The sequence below is a fragment of the Zalophus californianus genome, chromosome 4 (genome assembly GCF_009762305.2).
Source record: "Zalophus californianus isolate mZalCal1 chromosome 4, mZalCal1.pri.v2, whole genome shotgun sequence".
Lineage (NCBI taxonomy): Eukaryota > Metazoa > Chordata > Mammalia > Carnivora > Otariidae > Zalophus > Zalophus californianus.
This window is the reverse complement of record NC_045598.1, coordinates 2,964,168-2,984,584: the sequence shown is the minus strand read 5'-3', so window position 1 is coordinate 2,984,584 and position 20,417 is coordinate 2,964,168. Positions and strand designations below refer to the sequence as shown.

The 20,417-nt window shown below is 48.3% G+C and overlaps 1 protein-coding gene across 5 annotated transcripts in view; it reads right to left on the bottom strand.

Annotated features, from left to right (window-relative positions):
* AJAP1 (adherens junctions associated protein 1) overlaps positions 1-20,417 on the bottom strand; it is a 190,571-nt gene that overhangs the window by 51,587 nt on the left and 118,567 nt on the right. The window contains exons 6-7 of one of the 5 annotated variants that reach the window (XM_027579981.2): positions 15,140-19,202; positions 9,790-10,368 (exon numbers count right to left, since the gene is read on the bottom strand). The gene's annotated coding sequence lies outside the window, so the exon portion shown is untranslated. Of the gene's footprint in view, positions 1-9,789; positions 19,203-20,417 lie in introns of those variants that run through there. The other 4 variants (XM_027579977.2, XM_027579992.2, XM_027580002.2 and 1 more) reach the window with 4 other exon arrangements.

The window sequence follows — 20,417 nt, the reverse complement described above, 5'->3', positions numbered from 1 at the left end:
GTCTACATCCTCTGTTAGATCCTAGGATGACGCTCGTGTGCCCCATGTATTCCTGGTGCTGCTACAATCACCTCCTTTCATCAGTGCTTGGCACAGGATCTGGTACCTGCAGGATGCTCGTTACATATTTGCTAAATAAACGAGTGGCCAGATAATTAAACAAGAGTGATGTTTACATTGTAGGTTCTCGATCCCATCAATGGACCCAAAACAGACTTAGAGACTTACAGAAAGTCAGAGCTACAAAAGACCTAGAAGTAACTTAGTTAATCTTCCATTCAGGGCATGTGTCCCTTTGCCACTTCCTAGTAAATAATCAGATAGGCTGTGTTGAACCCACTTACAACTGGGAATTTAATCTTTGTCATAGCAGCCTGTCCCATTTCCAGACTATTTTATTGTTCCAAATTGCACCAGAATCTTCTTCTACACAGCTTGCACCCATTGGTATCAGTCTTCCCTATGAATCTGTGTAGGCAAGTGTTATCTTATATTCCAATAATAGCTATCAAGTGTCTAAAGACTTCCTGTAGCCCCCAAATCTTCCTGCTAATGACAATGATTATCACTATATTAGCTAATATTTCTCAGGTGTTTACCTGCTTATTTGAACTTCACAACAATCCCACAAGATAGTTCGTATTATTGGTACCATTTTAGAGATGAGGAAACTAAAGCTCACAGGGGGACCACACAGAGATAAAGAGAGATGCCAGAGGAGGTCCAGCTGTTCAGGGCTCCCCAACTCAGCTCCAGACATATGAATGAGGATTCTGGAGGATTCCAGGTCCAGCCACCATCTGACTGCCACCAGGTGAGAGGCCTTGAGGGACAACCACCCAGCTAACCCAGATGACTTAAGAGATAAAAATAAAATGAGCGTTTTTGTGCTAAGTCACTAGGTTTGGGGTGGCTTGTTATGTAGCAATAAGCCACTGACCTCATCTTGCACTGCCCATTCAGGCCAGAGGTGTGCACGAGGTACATGCTCAGCAGATGTCACCTGCTGCAGCTACCACTTCCTTGAGTACTACCATGTCGGTGATAGACACTGTTCCCTCCTCATAAGATGAATAGGGAAGGGGATGAAAAGACTAGGAAGGTAGGGAGCAGCCTGTCCAATCTGGTGCCTTTTGAGGGATGAGGGCAGCTTCCCACTGGCGGGAAGCATCCAGGCTTTGGAGACCCCTTCACTTGATTCTCCTGCATTGGGTTATCTTACCCCAGTGTCAGAAACAAGAGGAAAAGCCCCTCCTTATCTGAAGATAAACAGGGGATGGATGAGACGCCAAAAGACGGGTTACAGCAGTAAAAGATATGCCCCTGATTTGGCCATTGTCCCACCATATTTTCAGAAGTTGACGTTGTAAGGTCTTGCTTGGGCAGGTTCTCCTTCTGGCTCCTTCCGTGCTCAGCCCCAAATCCCCGGTTACAGGCAAGGAGCTGCAGAGTTCATGCCTGTGCTTCTGGCACATAGCCAGGAAAGAGGGCTGAAGCAGGTTCCCTCTCCCAGGCACCCAGCCCAGGGCCTCCAGGGGCCTGGCAGTTCGATTTATATGCTTTTGGTGACGTTTGATATTCTTACACCCATCACCAGCCAGAGCCCAAACCTTAATGAAAGGGGAAAGAAGAAATCCTTTTTTGGTGATGAGTTTCCCCCTGGTTGGCTCTCAGACTGGCACAGATGACAGAAGAACAGCTTTGGGAGAAAACCACAGGTCTAACCAATAATTAAAGTAGATCCAGAGAATCTGGTTTCACCTGAGCAGTAAGAAGCCACCACCGTGGGGAAGGTAGGAAACACCCATAAAATAACCAGGCTTTATTTTTTACTAAATAAAATATAACTTCTCCTGGTTGTTAATTTCCAAGAGACTGCTCTTTACTAGGCAAAAAGTGCATTCAAGGGTGTTCATTCCCAGGTGAGTAGATGAAACAAAACCCCAGCTGTTTCCCAGGACTAACACAAAGACAGGAAATGAATGGGTTTGGAGGCTCTGTAAAGGTATTTGGAGCCACTGGAGATTTTTGTCAGGAAATATTTAAGGCCAGCTTTGTGATGGGCAGAAGAGGCGAGAGATTGGGCAGGCCAGTGATGGATGGGGTGAAGGGCGGTGCAGCTTGATCAGAATGATGCAGGAGGGATGGAGAGAGGGGTGGTTGCAGAGCCAATTCTGAGGAAGACAGATGGCCTGTGGGGAGAACGGGGCTCCCCAGTGATGGGGCCTTGGTGACCCCCTTGCCCTCCTCGGCACTGGGCAGCCCCCACACTGTGCTCCAGCTCCCCTCATCTCTGTTCAGCCAAACACATCCCAAGACCTATCTTTACTCGCTGGCACATGTCCCTTCCTTCTCTGGGCCACCCCCCTGCCAGGCAGAGACATGAGTCCCAGTGGGTGGTGGATGAGAGGTAGCAGCAGTCTGGGACAACGGGGCTCTCTGGGCCTGGCTGGATCCCTAGTGTCTGTTTACTCCAAGATCATACCAAAAAATCTTCCACCCCCACCCAGCCCCACCACCTTTGGGATTTGTGCCTGACGCAGCCTTGCATGTGGACATTTCCAGCATGGACAGCTAGCTTCCTGGCAAGCATCCCGGATGGCCATGGAGACAGCTCCATGTTCTGTTCCTCCCACGGACGCTCCCCCTGGGTCATGGCTCTGCCTTGGGTGGCCTTTTCCCTTGGCTGACTGCTGGGTTGGGTCTCATTTCCCTCCAACCCACTGTCTGCATCATTTTCCCCAAACTCTGCTGTCCTCGTAAGCCCTTTGCTCAAAGCTCCAGTAGCTCCTCATCACCTGAAGAAATGATTCTGCTCCAGTGGGGTACATAGGGCTTACCTGGGACACCTTCCAAAACCAGAGCATTTAGTCTGAATGTGAACTTCTTGTTCAGGTGATCCAATGTGTGACAATTGAATGTGTCCAACTGGTCCACAGAATGAAGTGTGAATGTCTGAATCCATCCTTCAACGCCCGGACCTATCTTCATAACCTCATCGAAATGATACCCTGGACAAACCTCTGTAGCAGATGGGTCTCCTTCAGGTTGTCTCATGTTGCCACTAAGCTGGGAAACCTTCCCACTTACCCCCTACACATTGAGGCCATACTTTCAGTCCAAGACCCGGTTTTATCTTCATTTGGATTCCCTAGAAACCAGCTTGAGGGGGACTTCAGTGCTGATGCTTTTATTGGAGGGGTAGATTCTAGAAGTGCATCATTTGGGGTGGGGGAAGGGAGGTGATGTGAAAGGGAAATGAATGCAAGATGGTGGTGAGTTACTGTGCTGGCCACAGCTTCCCCCAGACACATAGTGGGGTTGCTTTTTCAGGCAACCCAGAGGGTGCCTGAAAGGCTTCTCCAGAGACACACTGGGGGAAGAAAAGAGAATTTACCCCCTTGCTCCTTCTTTCCTTCCTTCTCCCATTGGGTGTTAGCTCCCGTGGTCCACTAGCAAATCTTGGTCAGGTGACCTAGAGAGTCAAACAGATGTGGTATGGCATCCTCACTCCTGTTGGACCCCTCAGGTCTCCCAGGCCCACTTATCTGTAAATTTCATGTGTGTGAAGCACACACTGTCTTGGACTTCACATATGGATTCTATCTGACTCAGTTTCCCTCCTGTCAGTGAGTCTTCTTCCCAGAACCTACAAGTCCTCCAGGAATGTTGGTCGAAGAAGACCTTTCCTCCAGAGGACTTTGCAGGATCTACCCAGCCACCACCAGCAAGTGACATTCCGGAGTGACTTCCTTGGCAAGTGGCTTAGCGGAGTGGTGAGTAGACAGGTGCTAGAGTAGGAGCACTGGGTCCAGGTCAGCAGGTGTGACCGTGGATGAGTTACTCACCTCTCTCTCAGTTCCCTCATCTGTAAGGCTGGAATGACACTAGTGCCTCCTTCCTAGTGTGGTTGTGAGGGGTAAATGAGGCGATGAAGTGGTAGTGGTATGCTTAGTGCTGGATCTGTGGTCAGGAAGGGCTCTGTCCCTCTTGCGGCGGCACCATGAAGGAGGAGGGGGAAGTTCAGGTCTCCTTGGAGGGCTGCATGCCCTCTGGCCTCAAGGCAGTTCCTTCTTTCCCTCCTCGCCTCCAGCACATTGCCCCACGGGGTACATCGTGTCTTCTTGCTTCTACGTGATAACATGACACAAAAGGGGAATGGGGACCATTGCAAGATGTTGCTCACTTTGGGAGCCACACCCTTGGGGGGGTTGGCAGAGGCTTGACTGTCAGAAAGAGCCTTTTGTCAGTCAGCAAGACTGACACTTCATCTTTGACCTCCTTTACAGAAAAATAAGTAGAAAATTCTGATTTGTAAGTGAAGCATCTGCTACCTGGGTTGGACAGGCAGGAAGAGAAGACGTGTCCAACACAGAGGTGGTCTGGGGGCCAGTGGGACCGACTGGGAAAGGTTGGGTCTGAGTTGGCATGGTCTCTCTCATATTCCCCTGGCTGGTTTACCTTTGCCCCTTGGCCCCTGGCCATATGCACCACCCCTGCCCCCCCCCCCAACAGGAGACAAGTCTATGCTTGTTGACATTCCCAAGAAAAGCATCACACTTCCCAACCACCATGACCATGGAGCTCCCCTCCACACGCCCCTCCAGCCTGACTTGAGCTGGGGCTTCCTTGGAAAATGCAAAACTCCCCACTGCCCCCCATGCTCTCCCCCAGTGCCACATCCTTCCAAGTCTGTTTCCTGTGTCATTGATTCCAGAATGAGATGTTCATTTGCTCTTTGAAAATAGCATTCAGAGCCATTCAAACAAGCCTTTTCGGCTCAGATAAATCACAGAGAATGGAAGGGGAGCTCAGAGCTGTTTTTCATTTAGAGGAGCCCCGCTCTCCTGGAAAGCACCCAGGCCTTCCCACCTGAAATACAGCCTCCTCCTTAATTTCGTTCCACAAGCCCCCTGCCCACTGTCAGTTTGATTTAAGCGGTAATTCAATCCCAAAGTGAGCAGCCCCTTTCAATGCTTCTCATTACTTTTCTGCATAATGTTATCATATATAAGGACCTGGGCTGAGGGACACTCACACCCCAGCCATTACTCATGCACAGTGCCTGGTCTGGGAGCTTGGCAGGGGTCTGGTTTAGGGAATCAGGTGTCTGCCTCATTCTTGGGGGCAATTGTGGTGTGATTTCTTCTCTCACGGGAAGCTCAAGATAACAATTCATTATTTTTTTCTCCATGCCCCAAAGCGATATAGTATAATGGTGGCCCCTTGCTAACTAGGGAGGATGCATGATAATCCAGGTCACAGACTGAACGACCTCAACACAGAACAAAGACTTCCATAAGACAAGGATGAAGCATTCTCAGAACGCTTGGGTGCTCTCCTGACTCAGCTGCTTTTGGTGATGACAAGCCCCACCAAGCCTGCTGGTATTAATGAGACCCATTGGAGCTGCTTTGTGTTCCTAGGAAGATCTAGCCCATGTCTATAGCTCATGTAGTGTCATTATCAAAAACTCATTATCTAGTAATTTTTCAGAAGTTCTTGTTTGTGTGGAAGTGTTGTCAGTGACCACACTCTGGGTGATTGACTCAACAACAATTAGCTGGATGTCCACACAGCTGGTTCTTGTCAAGATGCGTTACCAAGCCAAAGAGAACAAGTGAACCAACCCTAACATCTCCCCAGCACCAAGGAGAGCTCTGGGGGCCTCCCAGATGAGTGATGGAGCAGAGGGGCAAGAGCCAGAGCAGCTCAAGTATAGACTCACTCTGTCGCGGCTGGGATGCAGCTTCCTCTGTACCATCTTGCCCCTGCCTCTGGCTCTGGCACCTCCAACGTCACTCCCCAAACCCTGCAAGCCTGGAGAACGCAGCTCAGAAGGCCAGAGATTTGGCTGCATCATTTCAGCCAAGTTCAAAGCCTGACAGTTAGGAAATACAAAGAGATGTGGTGAAGAGGGAGCACAAAGCACAGGGTCTGGACAGATCCGAGAGGAGAGGGTCCTTTCCATATCCAGACTCTCTTGGGGAAAATGTGGGGAAGAGCTCACTGGATCACAGGCCAAGTCGACAAAAGTGTTTGCCTCCTTCTTGATCAGTGCAGCAGATCCTAATGGGGTACGCTGCGATGCTGCAGGGTGGAGCATGCAGGAGCAGAATAGGGAGCTCCAAACATCAGGGATGAAGTGAGAATAAGGAATCACAGATGCAAACACGGGGAAAAAAAGGCACATCTCTGCATTGGCAGCTGCTCCCTGTGCAGAATGATGTATTCAGAGTTACCATTTTTTCTAAGTTTTATGACAGCATATAACCGTGGCAGCTGCTTCACCTTTGTCTGGCAACCTGAAACCAAAACCAAAACACTATTCTGGGGACAGTTACTTTAAAAAGGAAGTTGTGTCTCCTTCTGAAGCCCAGCTGGGCCTCCAGCTAGAAACCCAGCTGCCGCAGAAGGAAAAGGTGGTGCCACCACTGCTCCAGTCTTCCCTGGACCAGCCCCTAGCCTCACATGGGGAGGAGAAGGAACTTGAACCTCTTTCTGGATTCACCTGCCAGCCCCCCCTACTCTTTCTTAGGGCAGATACAAAACAAGGAATGGGAGCACAGATTTCAGACTAGTGATGGTATCTCCCTCTGACTCCCTGATGCTCTGGGCTGAATTATGTCACATGGTCAAGTCCTAGTCTCCAGTAGGTCACAAGGAGACCTTATTTGGAAATAGGGGTACTGTAGCTATAGCAAGTTAAGATGAGGTCATATTGGAGTGGGGCCCTAAACCAAAATGACTGGAGTCCTAATGAAAAGGGGAAATTTGGACACACACACACACACACACACATACACACACGTACACACAGGGGAGAACGCCACAGGAAGATTGGAGTTCTGCTGCCACAAGCCAAGGAAAGACCAGAAGCCAGGAGAGAGGCCGGGGACAGATGCTTCCCCAGAACGTTCTGAGGGAGCACAGTCCTGCTCATCCCTTGATTCTGGACTTCTGGCCTCCAGAACTAAAAGACTCTAATGTCCTGTTGTTCTAGGCCCCCCAGTTTGTGGTACTTTGTCCCAGCAGTCACAGCAAACCAATAATCTAGGTTAAAAATCAAAACCCAAAACCAAACCAAACAACAACAAAACAAAACAGGGGAAAGGGAGCCTATGCTTCACTTCTGGGGATGCCTTGACTGCCTCCTGACCAAGTTGCTGTTTTAGGGAATATTCAGCATGGGTCAGTCCTGGGAGCCAACCGTGGTAGACCAGATGTCTTGAATGACCAACATCCAGTCTATTTGAAATTACCCTCTGCAGAAGGGAGGCAAACCATAATTCCCCTAAATCAGGGTTTCTCGATGTAGGCACTGTTCCCATTTGGGGCCCAATCATTCTTTGCTGGGGGGGGGGCACTGTCCTGTGCATGATGGAGGTGTAGCAGCATCCTTGGGCTTTACATGCCAGATGCCAGCACACCCCCCCTCCACAGCTGCAGTGACAACCAATGCCAGATGTCTCCCAGGGGGTTGTAGCGGGGAGCAAAGTCTGCCCTCGATGAGAACACTGTCCTAAAGGAGCCTATCACACTTTCTTAAACCCCGTGCTCTTGCTTCTGAAGCTAATGCACGAACTAGAGAGCCCCTGTGGGCTGTGGGATCTAGAAGCCTGCAGTCTTTCTCAGCCTGGGCCATTCCTTTGGCTGGTTTTGTAGCAGACCCAACACACACCTTTGATTGTGAAGACTCCTGAACTGGCTTTCTCTTCCGGGAAATGACATGGAGATTCCCAGCTTCCCTCAAACCTATGTTCTTGCCTTCTTGGTCCAGAGTTGGTGGGGACACTTGCTAATGAGATCCTGTGTAACACGCCACATCCCTGGGATGCTCAATCCATCTTCCCTGCGACTGGAGGGAAGCCTCTCTAGCCATTGTCCAGCACCAGGAGGCTTCTGCTGTGTTTGTATATTTGGAAAACCATCACAGTCGACTCTGCCAAATTCATTCAGCCATTTTGGGTCCCCCTATTTATTTTCTTGGCTTCAGTTCAAAAGCAAGAGCTCTATGCACTAGTAAATGGATATTAGAATCCCAATTTCCCCCCTCACTGGTGAGCAAATTGAGTTTATTTTAATGGTATCCAGGCTGTTGATTTGTTTAAATCAATTAAATGACCAAAGTGGTATTGTTTTTCTGCTTGTTAAAGACAGTTATGTATCCCATTCATCAGTGTGTCTCAGGGCATTAAGCCCATCACTGATTCAGGAGAGGTTTTCCCCGGGGAGCCCGTGGTCACTTCAACCATCTGCCAGCTCACAGCTTCAGAAACAAATGGAAGCTCCTGGGGTGTGCATGAGAAGCAAAGACAAAGGCACCACTTCAAGCTAAGACAAAAAGGAAGCTTGTGTGTCACCATGGGTCGTGTGTGCTGGAGAAAGCAACACGAAAATTGTCCATTGATTCTGCAGTGGTTATGGGGTGGGGGCGGGAGACAGAGTGCCACTTGCTTTCCTGAGCTAATTAGGGGTAAATAATGCTCAACCCTAGTTGCAAGGAACGCTTTCAATTTTTTGCCCATCTGCATCTTTAAATGTTTTCCTTTTAAGAAAAGATCATTTAGACCTTCTTTCTGCAGCTCTGCAGACCTTTGGCTGAGGTCCTGATGTGCACATCAGCTCTTTTGTGTTGACTGATCCCTAGGGCCATGACTCCCAGCTCCATCCTCCTTGTCTTTCTGGGGCTTGTCCTTGGCCTTCGCAATGGCTTCACCCAAAAAAGAGAACCAGAAAACTTAGCAATGGGTTAATCATGTCTTAGACACGTTTCTCTGGAGGGTGGGGTTGGGTGAGGTTGCGGTTGAATAGGGGTGGACCAGGTGAGGTGCAGGGTCCAGTGTAGCCCCACCCATCCTGGGCTAGAGGCGGTTCACAAGCTATGTGCCCTCATGGTGCCTTGGTCTGTCCCATCCATTAAATGGGACAATCGATGATGCGTATGACTTTCGTGGTATGTTCATATGTTCAAATAATTCCGAATATGTGGAAAATACACCAGACATGGCCAAAGGTGCTTAGCAGATGTAGAATGCAATGGGGCTGAGGAGCATAGCTTTACTGAAAAGAAGGCCTTATTGTTCTTGCTTTCTTAGACTCAGCCTTAGTGTCAGCTGGTCTAGGGGCATCCCTGGGGACCAAAATTGCCTGTGGTTAAGGACTGTTGTGCTGGCTGCAGGATCCTTACTCACACATATATAACCTCATCTGAACCTGTTTTCCGCCCTCTGTAAATTCTGTGCGTTCCATGTATCCCCTGGCTCCAATAATGGAGGCCCCTTGGAATTTCTTGCCTCAGCATAGGCACACAATTATAAGCTTTGGGTCCATCTTTTCCCTAGGAGGTGGTTTCTTCTGCAGGAAACTCTGCAGATGTGAGCTGGACTCAAAACGTTCATAAGAGTGCAATGGAAATGCCCAAGCCTGCTCTTGCAGATGCTTGGGGTCTCAAGCACAACACTGTGGGACGGTCTCCGTTGGTCCAGACTCAGTTATACCCAACCCCAGGGCCCACACATGGAGATCCGGAAATGTTTTCTTACTCGTTGAAGTAGGAAAGCTTTGTCTTGAAAATAATGCAGATCCAGGGTGGAGATTTTAGAATCTGTGAACTATGGCATAGAAACACGAATGCCCATATTCTTAGAGTTGGTCTCAGATAATATTGTTAAAAAAAAATAAATGAACAAATAATATTTTTTTTAAAAAAGCCCTTTTGAGGTCATGGCCTCAACTCATGGCAATTCTTTTCTCATTTTTTTCCATATTATGTTTTTTTTAATAGCAACATCAGAGTACTAAATATACACAGGAAAGTTAATATAGGTGTTGCATGTACAATGTTTTCCAAATACATAGCTTTGAGATACAGAAACAACTTAAAAAAATCTAGAATAAAAGTTCACCTGTATGGAAATCACACCCAGCCCCCCACCCCCACTCAAATATATCATGTCATTTCTGTTTATTAACATGATTATGGTATGCATTTAAAGAAAAACACAACAGTAAACTACAATAGTTTAACTTTCAAGAAGATGGCATATAAATATGTCTATAAGGACAGCTGTGGTATAGATATATGTATAACACTTAAACAGAGATGCTTCTGTTTTGCTGTTGAAAAATAACAAGTGCTCCATGTAAAAGTATAAATAAACAGTTAACAGTTTATTGTATCAGAAAATAATTTAGGAAAATCAAAATAAACCCAGATTTACTATACATGAGGAAAGGGGGAAAAATAAAGTTCTACAACATTTAACTTAAAACCTGTGAAAATAGGCCACTGTGGCCATCAGCATTTAATTTCTCGTCCTGTGGTTCAGGTTCATGGTCTGTGGATTTTCCAGTTCCATGGGTGAGCTGGGGAGGAGGAGGAGAGAGATGGGCCCATCTTTAAACGTATGTAACTAGACCTGGCAAATTCAAGTGTTATTCAGATGCACTAGGAATGTGGGAAATGGAAATGGATCCCTCTGTTTCCCAGACGTGTGTCACATAGATGCCCCATGTGAAAAATCCAGCCAATAATCTGGATGTTTCTCTGGGTATTCTGTTTTACGCCACCCTAATGCCCAGGTGTGCCCAATGACTTGAAAGCAAAACATCCAAATGGTTGACTGCCTTTTCCTTTCCTAGTGGCATTCTAATGATCGATGGTGAGTTTAGTCAGTGACAAGTTAAACCGGCAAAGAGGCATTCAAAAGCTAATTCGATTTTTTTGTATAAAACATATATAGGAGCCAGATTTGTTGACTCGACTGTGCAACCGTGGACAGATCTCTGCCACTGGTCCCCACCGGTTCAGCGTTGAACAAACTGTTTCCCATTAAATGAAACAACAGTTGAAGGGTTTCAGATATTTCCCTTCCTTTTGGTTATTGATAGTTTCTAAATGTTTTGCAGTAAACATTTACTCCTTCTGGGAAAAAAAAATGTAAAAATAATTTAAAAATATGATCCATGCTTCCTCCCATGTCCAGTTTAACACTTCTGGGTCTAACTCGTGTTTGAGAAGAGTCCTGATCAATAACATGTGTAGGGAGACTTAATCTCTTGCTGATCCATACCTCAATCCAAAGTTAAGTAAACTTAAACAACTTAAATGACAAGTTGAGGCTGTTAAAGCTCAGGGAAGGCTTTGTTGTTACTGTTCTGCTATTCATTTGAGTCATTTTAACTGAAGGGTAACCGAGTTCTGGGCTCCAGCACCCGCCATCTTGCTTTTGCAGGGAAGGTGGGAGAAGGAAATGATCCAAACAGGGCTGCCAGAAGAAAGGGAAAACAAAACAAAACTCTAGTCTTTAAGAAAACAATTACCTGCAGCCCAAAGCTGGTCACATGTTTCCCCCAAATCTCTTTTTCATTCCAAAACTTCACAAGTTCCCACATGTCCCTTTCACCATGACTGGTGAGGGTTTCAGGGAGCAACGGATACCATGGATGTTGTTCTGTCTTCCCACCGAGCAGAACAAACACGGGGTGGGGCGTGTCTCTGAAACATTCGCTGAACCTCAAGCCATTCCATGTCATCTTGGGCTGGGAATTCATCTTTAAGGATCTATTCTCTGGTCAGCTGACTGAGGACCAACTTTGTTAAGGACCTTTCACCCTTCTGAGGAAGCAATCCAAATGCAGTGAAAAGCAAACAAAAGGCCTATTTTTTTAAAGTGTCTGTAGGTCATGACAGTTCAGTTCAAGGAGTGTGTGACCAAATGTGGGATCTGCTATGCCAGCTGACTTTTCAAAACCAGCTGCCCATCCCTGTCTTTAATGCCCTTCACCAGGAGAACAGTTGGGCTTCTATGCAGAAGTGGCGTAGTACCTAAGAGCACCTTAGACCTGTCCTCTCCAGGAATTCCATGTTAAGTTCGTGTTTTCCTGCTGTAAACTCATCAAGGAAAACACTCCTGTTGCTTTATAGACCTTAAGTTGTAAGCCCTCACATAACATATTAGAAATCTATATGCATAAGACAGGAAAATGCAGAGTGGAGCTCCCAGACCAAAATAGACTTTGGAGGCAGATGGGGAGGGTCCCTTCTGGTGGCAGTGGTGCTTCACAAAACCTGGCCAGGAACAGTACTATGGGCTTGCTGTCACACCCTTCCGTGGATTTCAGCAGCTACGACTTCAGCAAAGCCCCTCTCGCCTACTCCTGATGGTCTCTCAGAGTTTGGAAATGGAGGTTGGATGTTACAATGGCTTTGAAATTGGCCCTTTTGGCTTGCAATGGTTACAGAGTGAAGGACACATGGTTGTCTTAGAAATGGGACAGTGGCCCAGGAGGGTGGTATATGTCTGCCTTTATGGTTCCCTGCATAATGATTTGAAATAATTATACGAGGGTCCCTCAGAGGGTTCCCCCTTCCTAGACTTTTGTAGCTACAAGTCTTCATGGTACACGATGGTGCCCAAAAGTAGATGTTAGTACTGCATAGTGTTCTTGCTTCTCCCAAGGCTAAAGTACTCCCCGATTCTCTGGAAGCAATAATTTGCCAGATTCAGCAAGACTGGGATGAACTGACAAATGAAGGACAGTTGCCAACCCAAAAGCTATAAGCATCAACACTAAAGCATTTTATTGCAGAATTTCAGAAATTTGACAAAATCTAGACAGTGTGATCAGCTGAGTTAATGTCCACATAAGAATGAAGCTTGTAGGGATTTGTTATTTGGTGTTGCAGATATTTACATGTTGATTTTGTGTGAAAATCCAGGTCTCCAGGGGATCCTATTTTAAGAGAGAGACCACTTGGGACAAACCTAATTAACTTTCAAACAGAATTTCCTACAATCCGATCCTCTGCATCATTCCCACCACATATTACTCAGCAGATGTTTTACTGTGAGATTCAAGATATTAGCAAGAGTGAACTCAGCCCCAGGGGATGTCTTAGCAACTCTCTAGGCTTATTATATTAACCTATTTAATTTACACTATTCATGGTATATGTGTGTTCTGATTCTACCCTACACAGAAGAGATAACATGACTATTTATACATTCACTGACCCTCACCCCCCTACTCACTAGCTGTTTAAACTGCCCCAACCCCAAGTTCTCATAAACCTATACGTCCCAGATATGCAAGGTTGGTCAGTTTAAACCATGTCTCTTAAGCTGAGGTTGTCCCATACATGACTTAGATTTATGGATTCATTCAAAACTATTCTCTTGAGTCTATGCACACTAACTCTTGGAGCATTTAGCAAGGAATCCATCAAGTGGGACATACGATGGAGCTACTCAAAAGATTTGTTTTAGCATTCTAGCTCCAACACAGACATACATTATAACCAAGTTGACGATTCTCTTCAGTTGCCTTTACAACTGGCCATGGGCTGTGCACTTACAAGGGTGGGGTGTAGACCTGTCACTGGCATGGTGTCTGAAAATCCATGGACAGAAGCCCCTCACCACGCCCTTGCTGTCCGTGCACTACTCCCTTAAAGAGCCCATGACAAGCATCCGTCCTCTTGCAGCTCCTGCTGCAGCCTCTATGTTTAGCCCCCTCCAGCCAAAGCGAAATGGAGTGGAGGGGAGAATGTGCAGAGTTGAATCCCTAGCCAGGGATTGCCTGCTCACACAGTGACCAGTCTGAATTCCAGAAATTGGCTATCTTGTGTTTGCTGGTTGAAATCTTTCTAGAATCATTTGAGTTCAAAAAGAAATCTATTTCTGTTGGCTTGATGGCTGGGGTGATCTAAACAATGATGGTTCTTTGCCTACACCTCTATTTACCCACTCCTTACACCCGAATGCAAACGCTAACCCCAGAAAGGCAAAACTATGCACAACCATGCTCCACACTTTTCGGAAGGAAGGGCTGGTAGCATATTTCAAACTATCAAACAGCTATTTAAGACCTCGCCAAAACCCCACGAATTGTGCTGAGTGTAACTAACACACAAATCTTGGCTCAGAGCAGGGGATGAAGAGCAAGTTTGTCTTCATAGCCGGAAGCACATCGATGTAAAATAAGTCAGGAAGAATAATCAAAAACTCAGATGGTGAGAATTTTGCTCATTTATGTGGGCTGTGCTATTTACATTGGAAAACAAACAAACGATCAAAAAACAGTATGGCATAGCAAATTGACAAACTGCACCAAAATAACCATTCCAAAATTACATGAATCATGGTGTGTTTTGGAGTATCTGCTTACTTAAAAGCAGATGTTGTTTAAGAAGTACGTTGCTAAGTGTGATCAGTATTGAGGGTGAGCTTTGGAAAAGGCAGCTGCCTTCTCTTCTTTACCAGGAGGGATGACTCTCCCTGGGGCTCCCAGGGCCCTGTGGGCTGTGTCTCTGTCCTTGGATTCCCAAGTCTTCCTTGAGAATTGGTTGACCTAGCTAAGACTCGACAATGTATGTATGTGCACGGGAAGGGGTCCATGGAGAGAGGCAGCACTCGAGGAAGAGAGAAGTTCATCGCCTCGCCTCCCTGCCTCCCCTGCAGGGCCACTCCTGTCTAGAATGACGAGGGGTTTGGTGGGAAACAAGGTGGATGGTTTGTAATGACTGGGGCATCTCCTCCTTGGCACTGCACTGCATTTTCAGCCGGGAGGTAGGAGCAAGGCTTCCTTATTCTCTTCAACCTCAGGCCAGCCCTCGTTGAGCAACTGACAGTTCCCAGGAGATGCGGACAGCCCTCTCTTCTCTTCCTGCCATCACTTTGCCCCATTCTCTTCCTATCACTTATCCCTCTCTCTGGAAATCACTGTTTTTAGCTTCTATGTTAATTATCTGCCTCCTCCTAGAGTAGAAAGTAAAACCCATGAGGGCAGGACCATGTGGCCAACGTGACAGGAGTTCAAGTCTTGGCATGAGCAGATGAATGGCAAGTTCTGGCAAGCCACAAAGAATCGCTTCTCTTCCAACTGCATCTGTGAGTAGTGTCTTCTGAAGGGACTCATGCAGTGAAAGAAGAATGACCACAGCGCCCTTCCCCACTGTGATGTGTGGGGTGACTCGGTGGAGACAGGGCGGGGAGCAGACACCTCGAGGGAGTGCTGACACTCACTCATGCTGGGACCTCCCTGTTGAGACATGATGGTGTCACAGTATGGACAAAGAAAGGTATGTACTGAAGCCATGCGCTGAGATGAAAGTCATGGGAAGATCCAACCAGACCTGACAGGGCTGCAGGTCCCAGCCCTGGCTCCTCGTCTTATCTCCCAAGAGACTGGGGTCAGCCCAGCTTCCTGAGCTGCTGATGATACTGGACCATCTGGGAGAAGAAGCAAAAAAAAGGTGGAGTAACTCCTTGGGCAGTAAGAGTCACATGGAGACCTTACAAGGCAAAAGGGTCAATTCTCCATTATGTGCTTTTCTTAATATGACAAATGGGAATGGACATCCTCACACAAAATTCCTGAAGACTAAAAAGCCTATACAGAAGATTCTGCCTGAGGCTGAAATGTGGCTGAGAAAGAGCAATGTATCTGTGAGAAGGAAGAGTGCTCAAAGACGTCAAGGTCATGGGGTAACTACTGAATTCCTAGGGGTCAAATTCAGAGTTGGTGGGATTTGCTGATAAGTCCAGGCTTCTGAGTTTCAAATGCTCCATGAAGAACTGAGATAAACATCTACATGGAGGGCTGAGATAAACATCTAGTCAAATGCAGCAAGAGATGTCCACCCAACTCAGGATGGGGAAGGACCAGAAATACTTGGGAGAAACCAAGGCTTCCTAAGAGGTGTTTACTTCCCACACAGGAAGGACACCGACTATGGAGACTAACAGCCCTCCAACATGCCCGAGGGGTCCCCACACTTCCACACTGAGTGTGAGCAGGCTGCAACCGAGGAGGAAGATGCGGTGGGCACACGGCCCGGCTTTGCCCTGGATGCTGCTGGAAGCCGAGCCCAGTGGGGAATGCCCAGGAAGACTTCCCGGCCGAGCCTGGAGCCCCTTCCCCTAGGCACTCAGAACTTGTCAACAGAGTAATTACACCCATTATTTCAACCAGATAAAAATGACAAATGCACAAAGATTAGAAGTAATTAAGCCTAGAAAGAGGCTGGGCTGGACAGCAGAGTCCCCAACACCCAGCCTAATTGTTCCAAAAGTTTTCACGGTAGAAGATGGGCAGTGGTCTGTGTGTGGCAGGGGCCACAACCATGGATTTCAGTCACTGAAGGGATGAGATGGAGGTGGACAAAAATTGGGGGACTTACCAAACTATAATGCTCTTCCTCTGAGTGCTTCTGTTGAGGGCCAAAAAAATCTACAGCAAACGTGAGGACCCGGCAGATGGAGGGAGGCTGAGGAGAGCAGAGGCCAAAGCAGAGCGTGGCCCCGGACTGCGGACAGATGGCCGGGACACAGCCTCCACATGGACACACAGAATGCCCGGACCTGCGTGCCCAGGGCCTCACTCCGGAAACGCCTGCCCAGTCTCACCTTATAGACGTTGTCACGGGCAGAACTGAATTCCTAAGCCTGCTCGCTTTCCTTTATCATCCCCTGTACAGAGATGATGCTTCCACGTTTCCAGGTGACAGTTTAAAAGCTAAAATCCCTACACACGTTCCCTCAATCATCCTGAAACAGTAGCCTTCCCCGAGGTGGATTTGTCTTGACAGATCTCAGCTCAGAGCAGACTTCCTGGTGGGGAACGTGCAAACGTGTGTGGCGCCCGGCCCTGCCCTGAGCACATGCCCAGCGGGGCTCTGTGTGTGTCTGGGGGGCTCTGTTATTTTAAGCTTCCTTCGAAAGCTCAGCATCACATGGTGCTCTGGAAAGAGTTCAGGTGTAGGGAGTGCAGCCCGAGGTCCGAGGAAGGGGCTGAGCAGCAGTCGGATGGGAGGGGTGGATGCCAAATTGTGGCATCATCAGGAATCCCGGGTTCCTGCTGTCGGTGAGCAAATAGGCCCCCTGCCATCACCTCCTTCTCACTCGGGCTCCCTGGAGCTCAGGGTGTCGGAGAGCAGAGAGTAGCTTCCGTTGCCCTGGCGGGCATGGACAGCCCTTGCCTTGCACTCACCAAGCTGTGCCCACCTGAGTCAGGAAGGCCCCCGCGCCACCTCCAAAAACACTAAGGTAATGAGATGGATGAGCGGGGTGATGGGCGGAGAGAAGTGTGCCTTCCAGCGCCATGCAGGTGAGCCCCAGGAACCTGGCAACGCCAGTGGCAGGCGTGTGCAGTCTCTACACGTGCCGAAGCTTTGGGGGGGGGAAATGACAAAACCAAAACCCAAACCAAAAATCGGACTTTCTCATGTGGTGAGCAATTCCAAACAACACAGACCTAGCACTACAGTTTCTTCCTTCCCTGGCATCGCTTTGGTCTCCCAGATCCCAAGAGGCGCAGAACTATGTTTTAAAGGTGTTGTAGAGGGAGACTGAGCCCGATGGAAGAAAGAGGTCACCAACCTGGCCAGTCAGTGGGCACAAGGTTTGCTGCCCACCCGACCTTCAACCTTTTGACATGGTCTGCAGGGCATTTCACGAGATGGGCTCCCACACCCTCCTGGTGAAATCAAAGTCACACGTGGGCCATTCATAGAAGGCAGGCCACAAGCACCTAATCTGGGATCCCTGTGAGGAGAAAACAGCGTCCGACGAGCCTCTCATCCCTCACAGTGCCCCCTATACACGGCAGGATGGGGCACCAGGGCGCCATAATGTGGCCGGGATTGGGAGGGAACTGCCCGCCCCAGACATGGCAGCATTTCTAATGAAGTATGTGTGGTTGGGATTTCCTGTCCCGAGGCTTCAGCCTCGAGCCCCTATTTCCACCGGAAAACCCCACTGTAGGATTCTTGATGGCAAAAACACAGATGTTGACCAACCAGCACCAGCGAGAGACAGCATCTTTGCTACAGTCCCCACCAAGATTCAAAGCCAGGCTTGGGTTCTAGAAAGAGCAGCGACTTGTCCAGCAACGTGTGTGAGACAAATGTGGAACCCACTATAGGGCACAGCTCCCGTGGGAGTAGCCTGGATCCTTTGCACGCGGAATTATTTCTCATTCTCAAACGAACGGGGGCCCTTGTGTATTTTTGAGTTCTGTTCTGACATACGCACACACATTATAAGGATATATTCCTTTAATTTTTGGAACTGGAAAACTTTCTTTAATTCGGTCTATGCTTGTAGAACACAAAGATGGTCAAGAATCCACCACCCACCCAAGCTGACGCTCAGCCCCATTTGTAAGCAGCCGGCTATATAAATGTGTGCATGGCTGTTAGGTAGCTCCTTCAAACGATTAAATGAAAAAAAAAAAAGATCGTACTTATGTGTCTCTCTCTCTATATATATGTATGTATATAAAACCATGGCATTCTTAATTCTGGCCCAAGATAATAAAGTATACATTTAGTGCCACTCACCAGATACCAGCGAATGCAGGATGTGTCATTGAGGGGTCTCTTTGCGTGGGTCCAGGCTGTCCCCCGGGATGGATGGCCATGGGATACCAGGTCACCAGAAGGAATATGCTCACTCGTGGAACTGCATTTCCAATATATGCATATATATGCATGTGTGTGTGTGTGTGCGTGTGTGTTCCTGTGTGCGCGGTATGTTGCCAAAGTAGAAAACACCAGTTTATTCTGTTCGTACTAAGCATGTTAAATAAATCAGATTCTGTAACCGATAACATTTTTTTTTTAAAAAGGAACATTGAAGATCTTCAAAAATTGCTACAGTACAAAAAAAGTGTGTGTGTGTGTGTCTGTGTGTATTTATATATTTATATATGTATATTAACCAGAAATAGCGACTCTATTGGAAGATTCCCACCCACTGTTTTCGGTAAGATTTCTACACGTGGTTCGCTTGGCTTCGCCTTGGTCACCAAGTCCTTCGGGTCAGTACATGGCACATAATGGTATTATTGGCAAAGGTTCAGAATCAGTTCAAATCCCAGGCTCCAGGTGCTTCCTGCTGGCCTTTCTTCTCTGTCTCCAGCTTCTTTCTTGCTTTTCTTCTTTCTGCTCTCCAAAGACAACTCTGGCAGAAGGCAGTCCCCCATAGGCGTGAGCATTTTTATAAAAATATATTTGGCCTATAGCGTCCTGCTGTTTGAGCGTCCCACCGGCAAACGGAAGCGGTAGGTATGGGGACCCTCCCCGTAGAGAGTTTAGTTTTAAGTTTTGTGTGTGTGTGTGTGTGTGTGTGTGTGTGTTTTAATTTTTTTTTTAATTTTTATTTATTTATTTTTTTTACAGGTTCACCAACGGAATCCTGTGTGGAAAGAAAACAAGAAGAGATTAAATAGCAGGGAGCCACGGGCAGGATGAGTCTGTACAGCCCCTCTGAGACTTGCCGGCTTGCAGACACCGGGGTCTCCTGCCCTGGGCACCGGGGATTGGAGCACATGCTAGGAGTCCCAGGGACCTCGTGCTAATCACAGTAGCTGATGGAGGAGCTGTTGCTTCTGCCCAGAGTGGGTCTGGGCGTCCTAAGAGGGGCTGGGATCACCCCTGCATTAACTACGAGAGGGCTGTGCACCGCAAGCCTGCAAGTGACTGTATGCGTCCAGTGCCAGGCTGACCCCCTTTTCAGCTCCTACCCACCAGGAGCAGAAGTGCCGCCCGCCCCATTCCTGGATGGTGGGAAGCAATGGAGTCCATTTCAACCCACTGCTCAGCCGGAGGCTCACTGAGGCTGGGACTTGGGGAGATTAACCGGTTGCATCAGAAAAACTGACCCCTCGGTCTACCCAAGAGGTGATCTTGCTGAAGAAAGAAAGAAGGCGCGTGCTTGCAAGCCAAGTCGGCTGACTGCAAAGAAGGGTGGCTCTTCCCAACCTGGGCATACCTAGCCTCAGAAAGTAGAAACCCCAGAGTCTTCCCGCCTCAGTGACAGACCCCAGAGGTCAGCATCTCCTAGAGAGTCAGAGACCTGCGGCTGTTCTGGGCATGGCCAGGGGCGTTGGAACACACCATGGCTCAGCCTGGAGGCGCTTCTGCTGGAAGGATGGGGCACTGTTTCTCTCTGCTGTCACTTGGAGCCCCCCCCCCCCAGCCCACAACTACAGGAAACGAGGACCCTCAGACAGTACAAAGGGGTAGGACGCTGCACCCTCATCTATGCCGGTGAGACAACTAGACGGGGGACAGTAATTCCAAAATGAAACCCAGAGGCCGTGGGCTGGAGCCCTGGCAAGTCCGCGGGGGCTCCCGGCCCCACCGGACTGGCCTCATCCTAGTCACCTGCTGAGCACTTCAGAAACACACACGCCTGCACCCGCGTCCAGAGGCCCAGACGCAGGTCCTCAGGGTAGGGCCTGTGGGTACAGGTTTCTACAAGCTCCCCAGGAGACTCTGATCCTGTGCCGGGCCTGGGCCCATTACCTCTGTCTCAACAGCCGGGGGGTAGGGTGCTTTGTCCTGACCTGAATAAGCCTGCGGGGTGACCCTCCCCGGGACTGAGGGCTGCAGGGCGCCCAGGCTCGGG